This window comes from Ochotona curzoniae, unplaced genomic scaffold (genome assembly GCF_017591425.1).
Source record: "Ochotona curzoniae isolate NIBS_2020 unplaced genomic scaffold, NIBS_Ocur_1.0 contig_3622, whole genome shotgun sequence".
NCBI classification, from domain to species: Eukaryota; Metazoa; Chordata; class Mammalia; order Lagomorpha; family Ochotonidae; genus Ochotona; species Ochotona curzoniae.
This window is the reverse complement of record NW_024465926.1, coordinates 21,402,152-21,417,717: the sequence shown is the minus strand read 5'-3', so window position 1 is coordinate 21,417,717 and position 15,566 is coordinate 21,402,152. Positions and strand designations below refer to the sequence as shown.

Genomic DNA, 15,566 nt, shown 5'->3' with positions numbered 1-15,566 from the left:
TTGGGGAGTGAACAAGCAGATTGAAGATCTTTGTCTCTCCTTCTCTCTGTAAATAAAATTAAAAAGAAATAAATCTTTAAAAAAGAAAAGAAACATGCCAGAAGATAAGACATTTATCTTACTTGCTTGAGATGTGTGTTTCTCATGGCTCTGTTTAGAATCAGAAAGGAAATGGAGTGGAGAAAGTTGGCAAAATAGGACATTTTATATATATGACCTGAATCTTTATCATTTGAAACTACCACAAAGGAGCCAAAGCTCTGCTGTGTTCACCTGAGACTCTTGGACATGGGGAAGCTAGGCATCAGTAGCAGGGGAATTCTTTGTCAGACTGTTTCCTCCTGGGTTCAGGCTGTCATATATGGTTTTATCTTTTAAGTAAAAAAGAAACAGTATTCTTTCATCATTGCTTTTCAGATCTTCCCTGAAGCTGGTGAACGGGTTGACTTTTCTTAGCAAATCCATATCAGTCTACTTTAGGGAAAAGAAATGAGGAGCTTGGGCAATTCTGTATGTAGATTAAATTGAAGAATCAGATTTAAAGGGTGACTTTCAAACTAGGATTTGCAAAATAAGATGTGTTGGAGAAAATACCCAGTCACTAGTCACCTTGCAGACAAACCTGACTCCCAGTCCAATGCTCTGTTTCACTGAACATCTTGCTACTTCTCTTCTGGAGTGACCTTTCCATGCTGGTCTGCAGCTTACCACAGAATACTGGCCTTGTGACAGTAGTTTCATATCAGCAATTTTGTTCTCAAACACATTGGTCATAGTTTGAAGGACATTTGGTCATTCTACAGAGTGAGACCCACCAATAGAGAAGTGTTACCACCATTAACTATTTTCAGAATCAAAGTGTAATATGAAAAAGGCAGTCCAGAAGTACCTTAACTGATGACAGTGTGCTGGACTATGTGGGTTTGTGCACTTTGATATTTCTATATGAGTTTAGGTAAGAGCACTGAGTTGATCTGTGCCTAAGTTATCTTGTCTACAATATAGGAATAATAGCAGGACCTGATTCATAACATTGTTGTGAAAGCTAAGTGGAGTACTGTACATAGAACACCTAACATATTCCTTGGCATTACAGTAAGCACTCAGTATTTTTCATCATAATCTTATTTTTTGTATTTAAAGCAACATATCTTACAGTTGTAGATTCTATCAGCCAAATTAAATTAATATGGCACCAGGAATTAGAAGAATCAAAGGAGTGAAGAGGGATGGCAGGTGTTGTGGGGTTTGTGTGGTCACGCAGGAGAGATGTAATAAGTACCTACATGTGCAAGAAATGAGCTGCTCATGGGGGTGAATAAGACAGCAGTGCTCTTATTTCATTTTATTAGTCCCTACCCTCTTGCAAGGAATACAAGCATGAAATGGGCAATTATTAGTATGGAGTATATAGAGTGTATTAGTATGTAGATATCTTGTGTCTGAGGAAATAGGAGAGAATGTACATTTTGTTAGTCACCTCACCATTCAATGAGCAGAACACAGCTATCTCCTTGGAAATCAGTCTGTTTAAATTTAACTCTAGGGGTAAAAACACAGCCGTTCCATTTCCAAACTGGAATTCTCCCCCCATGTGTTTTTGGGAAGCACAGATGCCTTGGCGTTTTCCCTCTAACAATAACAGAGATTGTTCACAATTATGAATGGTTTTGGTTGACTTCAGCTCCAACAAAAACCATGAATCATTTCATAACTTCTGAAATTGTAAAGAAATAACAAACACTCTGGCTGTAGAAAAAAATGGACGCATTATGAAGCACAAAATCATCTGAATTAAAATGTGAATTTTTTTGTTTGTTTGTTTAGCAGCTGCACATTGCAAGGGCAGCTGGCATTGGATAAAAAAGCCACGTTAGTGTATAGGTAGCTGAAGTATCACTTGTACAGTCTTGTTTGTGGAATCCAAAACTGGCCACCAGAAACCTCCTTTCCCCATTGATCTCAAAGCTTTGGGACCAAAAACTTTGTTCTATACATTTTACTGTATCGTAAAGAAGTAAAGGCAAAATTAATATATGGGCTGAGGCCCATGTGACAATGAGTGTCCTGCATGAATCCCATCACAGGCACCACAGACCCCTCTCTAGGAACCCTTCTTTTCAGCAGAAACTTTGGATCCTCTGGAAATCGGGCCACAGTCCTTCTAAAGGACTAACAGGGCCAGGCTCCCCGCACTTCTGTGACTGCCTCTGAGGTACCAGCAGAGCCTGGGATATGAACAAAGCTCCTTCTTGTGTCTCTAAATCTAGAAAAGTGCATTCCTCCAGGAAGGCTGTAAGTACACAGATATCTTGATTGCATTCTAACCTTTTCCACAGAGGCTCAGCCACGTTTGATGCTTCTGGACTGAATAGAGCAGGGGGACAAGCACATGACCACAGTCTGTGACCCTTCTTTCATGTAACAGTATAGCCATACAAGTTGTTGAAAAGACTCATTCGGTAAACAAGCTCAAGGAGCTTCCACTCCTGATGTTTCCACACCCGAGTATAAGGAACACATCAATAGACTCAGGCCAATTAGCAAGTTATACCATTCCCAAACACAGGTTTTTAGGGTTTCTTTTTTTAAATACAATGAATGCTTACTCATTAGATAATTAGGATACAAAGATTTTTTAATGGAAGAAAATAAACAGTGGGTCCCAGCACAATGGCTCAGTGGTTAAATCCTAGCCTTGTGTCTGTCAGGATCCCATAAGGGCACTGATTCATGTCCCAGTTGCTCCACTTCTCTTCCAGCTCCCTGCTTGTTGCATGGGAAACAGTGGAAGATGCCTCCAAAGTCTTGGGATCCTGCATCCACGTGGGAGACCTAGAAGAAGCTCCTGGCTTCGAATCAGCTCAAGTCTGGCCATTGCGACCAGTTGGGGAGTGAACCAGCAGATGAAAGATCTTTTTTTCTGCCTCTCCTTCTCTCTGTAAATCTGCCTTTCTAATAAAAATAAATAAATCTTTTAAAAAAGAAACACAAGCTACGTTCCCATTAATCAAAGAAAATGATGGTTAGTTTTCATGTATTTTCAGACCCTTTCTACTATATCATGTTTATGTGATTTTAAAGAAAAACTAATATCAAACTGAACGCATAATGTTGTGGCCCCACCTGATACTTGGAATATGCTCTAAACATTTCCCACATCAACAAATACAATTGCATGCCACTCACTTAGTATGCCCTGCAGACATCTGGGTGGATCTCATGAAAGGTTCTTTTTTTCCCCCCTTGTGTTTCTCTCTCTCTCCCTGCCATTAGAGACAGAGAATAGAGAACACACTTTACCACTGCATCACAGACTCACATCCTAGGCAATTTGCAAAGTTTATATTGGCCTGTTCCCAGATACTGCCTTAGACCCTGCCTGCTTTGAGCTGTAATTATCAGTCTGCCCAGCCTATCAGCTAATGCATTGCTGAGGTAGAGACTGGCTCTGTAAAATCTGCAGCCAGCTTCGACACCATGGAAACAGTGGGAAATTGCCTTAGTGCCACTCAGGAGCACTAAGTGGGTTGTCACAACAGAGAAAAAGAACTTGTGTTTTTCTAGAACTTTGATAATAAAGTGCTTTAATTACAAAAAAAAAAAAATAAATAAAAGAGCAGGTCAGCACATCTGTTCCTATCCTAGACTTCCTGCATTTTGTGGGGAAAGCGTCCAGGAACAAAGATGGTTCTAGGAACTCCCTGGACAGTTCCTGTTACCAGTTGCTAAGCCCACAGGAACCAGTAGGACACCACCAGAAAGGATATGTTTCCATTTTGAAACCCACATGCAGTGGTGCTGAGTATCATTTTCTTCATCATTTAATGAAGAATCATTTTAAAGATGAGTTCTTGAATGCTAATTATTCTGGAGGAAACTGTTAACAATTTCCTGTATCTAGAGCAGATTTCCAAATGCAGCAATCATTGCATGTAATCCAGCAGCTGGATCCTTGTAGGCATTGTTTGTTATCACCAGAGCCTTCCACCAGCCTTTTCCAAGGTGGATGAATAGGTCTGCCATTTACTAACTAAAGGTAGGAGCAGATAATACACAGCATCTCCTAGGTTGGACAACTGAACAAAGACTGTGGCAGTGTAAGGGATCATTGTATCTTCCTGTCTTCACAAAAGCCTCTTAGGTGAAGCTTTTGACCCAAAGAACAACTTCTACTTGCCTCCTGTGGCCACACGAGATGAATGGGTAAGTGGGCTGGAAAGTGAAGCAGCTGAAGCAGGAGGCCTCTTACAACTTCGAGAAATGCAAGGCAGGGACCCAGCTAGCTCCCAGTGTAATTCTACAGTGGAGATGGGACCTCTTCCTTAAGTATTAAAAGCCACAACAGAAGCCTCAGGGATGTGTCCTCAGTGAGTACAGAGTTCAAGAGTGGCCAGGGGAAGACTGGTGTAGCTGTCGTTCCCTGGTATCTCTGTCTGGTAATGGAAGTCATTTTGATGCCTTTGCAGAATCAAACTCAGTATGACAAACTCTTAATTTGGTACCTCTTCTGATTCTTTGTTTCCCTTGTCAAAGGTGAAAGAGGCAGATTATGAACATCAGTGCCTTCACAACTCCAGAGGGTAATGACTTTTCAGCACCTCCCTAAAATTATCTTTTTATTATTATTATTATTGCAAAGTTAGATATGCAGAGAGGAAGAGAGACAGGAAGATCTTCCGTCCAGTGATTCCCTCCCCAAGCAACCACAATGTCTAGAGCTGCACTGACCAAAGCCAGGAGCCTGGAGCCTCTTCCTTGTCTCTCACTCGGGTACAGAGTCCCAAAACTTTGGTCTGTCCTTGACAACTTTCCCAGGCCACAAGCAAGTAGCTAGATGGGAAGCAAGGCTGCTGGGATTAGTACCAGAGCTCATATGAGATTCCGGCACATGCAAGGTGAGGATTTTAGCTACTAGGCTGCGGTGCTGGGCCTGGTCAATTGATTCTTTTTTTTTTTTTTTTTAATTGGAAAGGCAGAGAGGAGGAGAGACAGAGAAGATCTTTCATATGATGGTTCACTCCCCAAGCAGCCCCAAAGCTGGAGCTGAACCAATCAGGAGCTAGGAGCTTCTTCCTGGTCTACCTCACAGGTGCAGGGTCCCAAGGCTTTGGGCCATCCTCAACTGCCTTCCCAGGCCACAAGCAAGGAACTGGATTGGAAATGGGGCAGCTGGGATTAGAACCAGCGCCCATATGGGATCCTGGCACGTTCAAGGTGAGGACTTTAACTGCTGTCACACTGGACCCCAGTCAATTGATTCTTAATGAGAATGCCAGGACCATTTGTTGAGGAAACAGTGGTCTTTTCTGCAATTGCTCTGGACCAGCTTGATTACTACCAGTTAAGGAGTGAAGTTGTACCCTTAGCTTACATCTTTCATCAAAATCAACTCAAAATAGGGCTGACTGTTGGGCTCAGTGGTTCAGATGCTGCTTGAGATACCTGCATTCTTTTTGGAGAGCCTGGGCTTGAGTCAGCTTCCAGCACCAGCTTCCTGCCAGTATGTATCTAGGGAGGCAGCAGGTGATGATTCAAATACTTGGATCCCTGTCAGCTACATGGGAGAACTACACTGACTGACTGTCTCCTGGTTTGGGCCTAGCATAGACCTGGTTATTGAAGAGTAAACCTTTTTGAGAAGGTTTAGAAGTGACTTTGGTGATGGCTGCACATCTGGGAGTGCTGTAAAAGGTTTGTGGAAGCATGGAATTAATATATTAGTTCGTTTTGGAGAAAAATACTTGAAATTCATGCATATAATGGTCTCCAAAAACATTCATGGAAATGCATGTGAAGAGAGAATACATGGATTTCAAAACATTTTTTTATCAAAATAAACTTACCTTTCAGTTAAGTTTTTATGAACTTTCTGAAGAATTTTTCTGGCTCTGAATGTGGTTTAAAAAAAACTGTTTAATTGCATTTTTTTAAACTTTAAATTATTTGAAAAGCAGAGAGAAAGAAAAAACTTTCATTTGCTGATTTGCTCTCAGAGTGCCTACTACAGCCTTAGGCTGGCCCAGGCAAAATGGGAGCCTAGAACCCAGTTCTATGAATTTTATACTTTAAATAGTGAGTTTTAGGATATGTGAATTATACTTTAATAAGGCTGTTTGATATTTGTTGAGTACCAGGTACAATGCTGGGCAGTTTGCCTGTTTAACTTGTCACCCAATGAGGTAAACCCTATTATATGACTATCCCCATTTTGTATAAGGAAGTGGAGGCAGAGTTGCCTACATAATTCTATTTGCTTTTGGCATACAGGGAAGTTAGACAGAATTAAGAGTTCTGTCTGTAGTAAAATAACTAGTGCACAGCATAGACAAAATTAAAGTCTGACTCCGGGCTATAGGCAAAGGAAAGGGTCCTATTCTTGGGCGGGCATAATCTGCTTAAATGGGTATAGATGAAACAGAAATCAGACTGAGAGACACTGTTTGCATGGCCAGCCATTGTTCTGTGAGACTCTGGTCAAAGCACAGCAGTATACCTGGGCTTTGTTTCCTCTTTCAAGCTGTGTCTTCTGGCAAAATGTCAGAGTGCCTAGCACTGGGTTTTTGTGCAGGAGCCTAATGCTGTTTGTTATCAGGCCTTGCATACTTGCAACACCATGGAGCATCTTGCTGTTGACTGAAACTCCATCCAACCCAGCAGTAACCCTGGTTACCTCAGCTAATGAAAAGCTTTCATAACGAGCTCCATCCTGACTGTCCTTAGTCTGAAGAAGATATTGGATGCCGTGTTGCTTGAGTTGTGGCATGTGGTGGCACAACTCAACTCTGCTGGGCCACTGTTTGAGGAAGGCTAACTTCAGGCCAGTGGCTTCCTCTGCTCTGTCAGACTGTGATTCTCCAAGGTCATTCGACCCTGCAGGACTTGCCTTCCCTCAAATTCTTTCGCTTCCTCTAGTTACTCCAGCACCAGCTTAGGAGGGGCTTTCTTTCTTGCCCAGAAATTGCCCAAGCCCTGGTGGGCAGTCAGTGGGAAAGCACCCACGCTTTCTAGAAAAGGGACAAGGCCATCAGTCTTTCTCTCAAAAGCTCGGAAGTGAACCATATTGAAAATAATCAGGGCACACATGGCACTGATGGCGCTTGGTTTCTCTGGGACTGGTTTTCCAAGTATTGTTTTATTAAAATGCTTTCCATTAAGTAAAGTAGTACCTTTAGGATCAGCCTACACTGGGATCTTGGACAGCAGAACCAAGAAAGAGCCCAAACAACATTCATGTATTTTATAGACAAGCCACCCCATTGGTTTGTTTATGCTCCATTGACCACAATTGGTCTTGGGAAGTATAGACTCCTGTAGGCTGTTACAGCCAAGCTGATCATTGGAATCACTTATCTGCTAGTAGCTATCGAGTGAGAGAACCACTTTTACTGTACGTATCCAGTAAACTCTCTGCATGGATTTGCCTTGAAATTCCAACCTTAAGATTCCATTTGAGGGTCCAGTATGGTGACCTAACAGCTAAAGTCCTCACCTTGCACACACCAGGATCCTATTTGGGTACCAGCTTATGTACTGGCTGCTTCACTTCCCATTCTCCTCCCTGCTTGTGACCTGGAAAGGCAGTGGAAGATGCCCCAAAGCCATGGGACCCGTCACCCACATGGGAGACATGGAGGTGGCTCCTAGTTCCTGGCTTCAGATTGACTCCGCTCAGCTGTTGGAGCTACTTGGGAATGAACCAGTGGGTGGAGGATCTTTCTGTCTCTCGTTCTCTCTATACATCTGCTATTCCAACAAAAAAAAATCTTTGGAAAGAAAGAGAAAGATTCCATTTGATTCAGCATGGCTAGCGTAGCACACAAGTCTTTTTAAAAATTTATTAATATAAAAAACCTTTCATACATATCATAGGTACAGTTCCAAGGAGACAACTACCCTGCCAGTCTCGTCTTAACCCTGTGTTCATCAATTTTGCAAAAACATAATTTTAATCCACTGATATTAATAGGCTTAATTCACCAACAATCATGAGATTCAATAAGTAGTAGAAGAGTTTATAGCCCTGACCTGTTAAAGAATGGTGATGCCCTAGAGCAGTCAAAAAAAAGTTTCCAGTGGCCCATATCGAAGCTGCAGCTGCTTCCACGTAGCAGCTGTGGTCAAAAAGGAGCCCAGAGTGACAGTTTTCGTTGACGGTCACTGTTCTGTTTGCTATAACTGATCTGCAACATTTCAGGAAAAGACACATCCCAGTCCCTGCAGGGCCTGGTACTGCCACAGCCCCAGAAATAAGGGAGCAGATAGAGATATTTAAGAAGGTAAAAGTTTTGTAAGTATGCGCACCAGTCATCCTAATGCAGAGACAGAAGATGTTTGGACCAGGTGGAAGGCTAGGGCCCCTAGATGGAAAGAAACATCACAGGGGTGCTGGACCTGAAAGGTTTTCTGGAGGAAGTGGCATTTGAGCCTGAGGAACAGATGAGATTTGGGAACTGATATGGTGTACTTTTCTCTGTGGAAACATTGCTCACTAAGAACAAAAAACATAGCAAAAGATATACGAAGTCTAGAGTTTTGAACTTTTTAATAATCGTTTTGTAAATTGAAAGGAAGGAAGACTTCAGGGCATTTTAAAGAGAGACTAATGGAAAGTTTGCATTTTTTTTGCCACTTCTCATTTTTCTGTTTCTTAATTTTTCATTAACAGTGAAAATAGGTCATAAACACAGTTCTAAGAATATAATGATCTTCCCTTCATCCCCATCCCTCCCTCCCTTTCTTTATTTTTAGATAACATAGATAACATATAAATGTATATATGTGTATGTACATATGTGTGTCTGTATATATATATATATATATACATATGTGTGTATGTATATATGTCAGGTTTAATTCTCCACCAAATAAAGAATTGAACAGATAAAAAAAGATTCTAGTTTAGCAGGAATATCTAATTACAGTGGTAAGGACTGTAAGTATTAATCAAATGGAAAGATGACTATTTCACAGTAAACTTTAATCACAGATCATTGAAACTATAGTAATGTTAATATTCTTAAGCACTGGCTTGACAAGGTATGAAAAAAGTAGACAAAAAAATTTTTCTAGCAATACCAATACACACAGGCATTTCTTTTTGCTTTTTGATTTTTTTTTCTGTTAATTTTAGCTAAAACACAAGGGCAGATTTGCAGTATTTATTTTTCTGTGTCCAGCTTATTTGACTCAACATGATGTCCTACATTTACATACGTTTTGAGACATATGATGGAATTTCATTTTTATAGCTGAATTATATTCCATTGTATGTGTGTATACACATACACGTATATCACCTTTTTTTACTCATTTATCCATTTATGGATACCTCCATTAATTCTATGTTTTGGCTGTATGAACCACACTATTATAAACTTGGTGGTACAGCTAGCTCTTTGATAGTGTGTTCGTATCTTTTGTGTATATGGCCAAAAGTAAGATTATTGGGTTAAATGCCATTTCTGCTTTGAATCTTTGAAGAAATCTCCATGCGATCTTCCATGGTGACTGCACTAATTTACATCCCTCCAGCAGTGTGTGTTTCCCCTTCTCCACATCCTCCCCAGCATTTGTTCTTTCTGTCTTGATTTTAGCCCTTCTGACTGAGTGGAGGAGGTATCTGTGCGGTTTTCATTTTCATTTCACTGGTGCCTAGTGATGTTGAGTATTTTTTTTCGTAATTTTTTGGGGTCTTCGTATTTCTCTTGAGAATGGTCTGTTGATATCCTTTAGCCATTTCTAACTGGATTGGTTGGCTTTTTGCTGTTGAGTTTCTTAAATTGCTGATATATTCTGGATAGTCTCTGTCCTATAGATAGCAAACAAATATTTTTTCCTATCCTATTGGATGCTCTTGACTCTATTGATTGTTGCCTTTGCTGCATAGAAGCTTCTGTTTGTTTTAGTTCTGCTTTTGTTGCTTGTGGCTTTGGAGATCTTATCCAAGAAGTTGTCACCTACATCAAGGTCTTGGAGGTATTTCCTCTAAGTAATCTAACAGCTTTATAGTCTTCAGTCTTAAATTTAGATCTTTTATCCATCTTGAGTTGGTTTTCTTTTATATAAGACAAAAGGTATGAATCTTATTTCATTAATCTACATACATACGTCCAATTTTACTAATATACCATTTGTTGAAGAGATTATCTTTACTTCATTGTATGGTCTGAACATTTTTGTCAAAAATCCGCTGTTTTTACCTGGATTAATTTCTGGGTTGCCTATTCTGTTCCATTGATCTATACGTCTGTTTTTATGCCAGCACTAGGCTGTTTTAATTACTGTGTCTTTGTTGACTTTGTGTATAGTTGACTTTGAAGCCTGGCATTGTAATGTCTCCAGGTTGCTTGCTTTTTCTCTCTCTCTACTCCCTTGCCCACCTCCTCAGGATCACTTTGGCTGTTCTGGGTCTTTTTGTGACTCTTAGAGTTGTTTTCTTCTTTTTTTCTAATATTTTTTGTTTTCATTTGAAAGGTAGACTTTACAAAGAGAGAGGAGTAAAGGTCTTCCATTCATTGGTTCGCTGCTCAAATGGGCTCAACAGCCAAAGCTGAGCTGATCCAAAGTTGGCAGCCAGGAGCTTCTTTCCATGTCTCACACAGGGGTGCAGGATCCCAAAGACTTTTTGCCATCCTTCACTGCCTTTCCAGCTAATGAGCAGAGAGCCAGATTGGAAGTGGAGCAGCTGGGATATGAACTTGTGCCAATATGGGATGCTGGTACCACCAGTGAAAGAATCAGCCTACTACACCACTGCACTGGCCCCAGATTGATTTTTTTCTAATTCTGTAAAGAATATCATTGGTATTTTGATATGGATTGCATTAAATGTATCGATTGTTTTAGGTAGTATAGATATTTTAATGATATTGATTCATCCCATCCAGAAGCAAGGAATATCTTTCCATTTTTGGTGTGTGCCCTTGCTGATTTCTTTGATCAATGTTTTGTAATTTTTGTTGCAGAGAGCTTTCACTTCTTTGGTTAAATTTATTACTAAATATTTGATTTTGCATGTGTAACTATTATGAATGGGATTTTTTTTTAATTTCTCTTTCAGCAAGTTCATCATCGGCATTATTAAAAAGCTGCTGTTTTTTGGTATGTTTATTTTGTAATCTGCAGTTTCACTGAATGAATTTATCAGCTCCAGCAGCTTTTCGGTGGAATGTTCAAAATTTTCTGCATGCAACATTGTATCATCTGCAAAAATGAATATTTTGAGGGGGAGGTTTATAATTTAGATTGGATGTCTTGGGTACAAGGTAGCAAGATTCAAATTTAGGTCCAACCATAGCAATTGTCCTGCCTACTGTCACCGAGCTCTCTGTAGGACTCTGGGTAAACCAAGTGAATGCCGGTTCCTCACAGCACGCCTGCCTTTGGGTGACTAGTACAGGCTGCAGGCTTGTCTGCTTGGCTGGTGGGAAAGTTTAGCTGGGTCTTGCAGAGACAACTCTGACACTCAAGCCCCTCCCTTCCATCCAACTGCTCAGGGCTTGGAAGGCCCTCTTGAATCAGTCATGATGCTTTCTTCACATTTAGACATGCCAGCTGTAATCACAAAAGGTATCCATGAGGAAACCTTTTCTGCAGGATGTTTGCGTTCATGGTAACACATCCAGGTGACAATCTGGAACATCAGGCCACAGCAACAGGATCCTGTTACAGTTACCTACCATCACCCATACCTGGAGAATATTTCTAGAGGCTCAAGGTACTCAAGTTTTGTATTTTCCAGCTAAATACAGCTCAAGAAGACTTCCCAGTTGGGTACTGAGAAGCTAGTCAGTGTGTTCATGAACCAAAGGTTCTCTTCCTCCTTTGGACTTCTTTTAAGGAAAAGTTCACAGCACCACTCTCTCTCTCCAGCACCTGCCATTTCTGTGTTCCCCCGCATTCTCCCTCCACACCTAGTAATCAGAACTTAGAAATCTCCTGCTTTCAGTTCTCCCCAGTCTGCCCCTTCTGTCTTCCCTACAACTCTCCTCTACAGCAGGCTTCTTATCTCTCTTGTTATCACATCATTCTCTTCAAAATGATTGTTTTTCAAGAGTCTCTGCTTAATTTGTTTGTTGACTAAAGGAATTCATAAAGCAGGCCTTTTATTATGTAACAATAATTATTAAAGTTTAAAAGAAATAAAATTTGCACATGTAAAAGAATTTTACATGTGCAACAAAAATAAGGCATTAAGAACAACATGCCCCCTTTGCCTAGTTAAGTATCCCCTGTGGCCCTCCACCAGAGAAACAGCCTCTTTAATTGCCCATCTTTGTTTTTCTCTTGCTAGTCCAACCCATCATCCACATGCCTGTGAAGGCATCTCTGCCCAGCTCAGCTCCCCTCCATTGCAATTGCTCCCTCCTTGACTAAGTGCAGATTGACAGCAGAGCCTGCAGGCTAGAGGTGGCCAACCCTGGCAGATTGTGCCCTCTGTCTGTTGTCTTACTGCCTTGAGTGCTTAGTTTCCCTTACCTGGAATAACCCCACCCACTTGTCCCATGTCTCTGCCTGTCACACCCACCCTTCCTGCTAGGCCAGAAAGTATCATCCTTTTTTTGAAGCTGCTCCTGATTTTTCCAGGCCTCTATGCTCCCTTCTCTGAGTCTCTTCAAAATATTACTGGTTTTCCTTTTGTCTTATAGCACATCCAGCCTCTTTCTGCCTTTTATTGGAGTAATTTACATTCACAGATCTTATATATTGTACAGATGCTTAATGAATAATTTGGGTTAGAATGAGTAGTCCTCCTGTAGTACCCAAGTCCTGTCTTCTTCCCTGAAATCTGGTGAAATCAGGTTTACATCCTTTCCTTATGGAGTCTCGGGCCTCTTCGGCTTGAGTGCTTTGATGAATGATACTGACTTGAGTGAGTATTTGCAAATGGTCTGCCCAGGACAGAAGATTGGACTCAATGCTTTTTGAGGCAAACTGTTGTTTGACATGCATCACTTCCTAGTAAATAATCCCACATCATGATACTTGGGATTGCAAATGAGGTATCATGTGAAGGAAAAGCAATTATGACCTTGGGTATGGTTTTTTTGTACTTACCCATTGAGGATCACAGCTCTCAGAGAGCCTTTTGTAAAGATTTGAAGCTTCTCTGTGGGCATCTTTAGGGATTAGAGGTTCTGAGAGACAATTTGCCTACCCAAGCTCAATTGTCAGAGCCTTTGATTAAAAGGCTGAGACAGGTGAGGGACTAAACCAACTGGGTCAAAGCAACCACTGGCATGTGTATAATCTAGGGCTAGGAATAGGCTCGTTTGGGGAGCTGTGAGAGTACACCCTTGCTGGGTTGGGGTTCCCATGGGAGAGTGTGGGGACAGAGTGGGGGCTGCGTTCTGATCTAGATATGGCTGCAATCTCCCTTGACACAAGTGTGGACTGGGTGCACCTAACCAGGCTAGATGCCAGCACCATCTGGTGCTCTGGAGAACCTGGGTAGATGTAGGAGGGACTAGGCTAAGTCTCTGACCCTACTGAGCCATGTGTGAGCAGTGTCTGGGTGTGGACAAGTCTTGGCTGGGCTGAAACATCCAACAGTAACAACTGGGATGGGTTGAAGGCCAGCAAGAAGGGCTGGCCCATGGAACCACCAGTACGTGTAAGATCTGTCTTCTTGATTCTCACTGACACGGATTGGCTTCCATTTCCACTCCTAGAAGAAGCTCCTGGCTCCCAGCTTCAGATCAGCTCAGCTCTGGTCACTGCCACCATTTGAGGAGTCAATCAGTGAATGCAAGACCTCTCACTCTTTTTCCTTCGCTATAAAAATATGCCTTTCAAATAAAAATAAATATAAATCTTTAAGAAAAAAAATTAACTCTGAATCTGATACGTATCTCACATGTTTTGTTTTAGCATCCCTTCATGTCTTTTAGTCATTGGCTAGCATAGATGTATCATTTAATCCTCTTAATATCCCTGTAAAGGAAGCTGAGTGGGAGATATTCTACTTATAGATGAGGAAAATGAGAGTCACAGAAATTAAATGATTTATGCAGGACTAGCCATAGGGAACTTGGCAGGTCTGGCCTCTAAACCCAGGACTTCTCCCAAGTGTCCTTGCCTTACTTTGCCAGTAAGACTGCCCACTACATTTATAACTCACTGTGAGTCTGCATGTGTATTTGATGGAAGAAGTTCTTAAAACTGTATAAATGAAGTCAGATTGAAGAGTCAGTTCAAGGAGTTGCCTCCACTTGACTGCTTACAACATATAAATAATAAGGTACAAAGCAGCATTAAGCTCAGTGATGTATATTAATAACAGTTGATTAACTTCTAAAGAACAGCAAAGTATTTTCTCCTCTGCTGAAATGGATCCTAGGAAGAGGGATTGTAGTGTCGAACCAAAGGTTAGGAAGTAAGAATTGGATTTTCCTCATAGCCTGCTTTGTAAACCAAAGCTTGCCTGTACAGGGAATGTCCCCCCATTCACCGCAGCCTTACTCTCCCTTTGCCAACACCCAAACCTTTATCAGAGAATAGTCCTGCCAATCATCTGATGAAATTTAATCATCTGCAAAGGTTGGGCTATTAAGCTTTTTCCCATTGAAGTCATACCTATTGCCAGATCCCATCTTCCTCTCATCATGAGCTCCAACTCCAGTTGATCGGCCAGCCTGCCATTTTTCCTGATAAACAGGTGGCTGCCGAGTGGACTTTGAAGCAGCCCTGTCAGGTTGCTGAACATTTTAAGTGCCTTTTTTGGAGCCCTGGCAGAACTAAAGGCTGCTGGCCAGGGGCACCAGCTGCCTTCTCTAGTCCTTTGAATCCCTGTCTTGATGTGGACAACAAACTAGACTTGTCCACTACGGGAACTGTAGAAGGAGCAATGGACAGAAATGATAAGAAATGTTAAGAAACCACTCTCCCACCCTTAAAGTAGGGGCACACCAAAAAGTGTACAGGTAATTCTACATCAAATGAGCTGCTGATGCCAGAAACTTTCCCATCATTCACTGAGAATGTATATCAAGAAATGTGCATTTGTCATTCACTGAGGACATATATACAGGTGCACCATAAATTGAAGTACTAAACTATATCTCCCTTTTATTGTTTTGCACAGTCACAGCAGTCATAGTAAAGGTGGGGCAGCCTCTGTGAATCCAGGTCTCCTGATTATAAGTTGCTAAAAATGGCCCCATAGGTGCCAGACTGCTGGACAGGACCCTCTGAGGCAGAATAAGATCAGTGAGGACTATGTGGCACTGGCTGGCCTCGGCAGCACCAACCCAGAAGGGAGTCCAGAAGAGGTGGGTACTCTGGGACCTTGGTGAGAACACAAGCTTCTGAGTCAATCAAAAATTCAGCACTGCCACCTGCTACCCAGGTGACCTCAAGCCAGTGAGTTCATCTCTCAGTCTTCATCATCTCTCATGTGATGGTGCCTTCCTCAGAAGTTTGTAATGATGCGGAGAGATGGTGTCTATAAGCCACTGAGTAGGTCACCTGGCACAGTGACTACTCAGTACATTCATATATTTAAGCTGTTCCCTTCTTCCATCCTGAATCAGGGGTTTGATCACCTGCCCCATTACCCTGTGTCT

General features: G+C 41.5%; 1 protein-coding gene and 1 non-coding gene across 3 annotated transcripts in view; both read left to right on the top strand.

Annotated features, from left to right (window-relative positions):
- The window catches only part of GNAO1 (G protein subunit alpha o1), a 153,858-nt gene that overhangs the window by 41,191 nt on the left and 97,101 nt on the right, over positions 1-15,566 (top strand). The gene's annotated exons all lie outside the window — the stretch shown is intronic.
- Positions 8,075-8,209, top strand: LOC121158138. Its single transcript, XR_005884155.1, has one exon. It is a non-coding gene; the product is annotated as a small nucleolar RNA SNORA16B/SNORA16A family (small nucleolar RNA).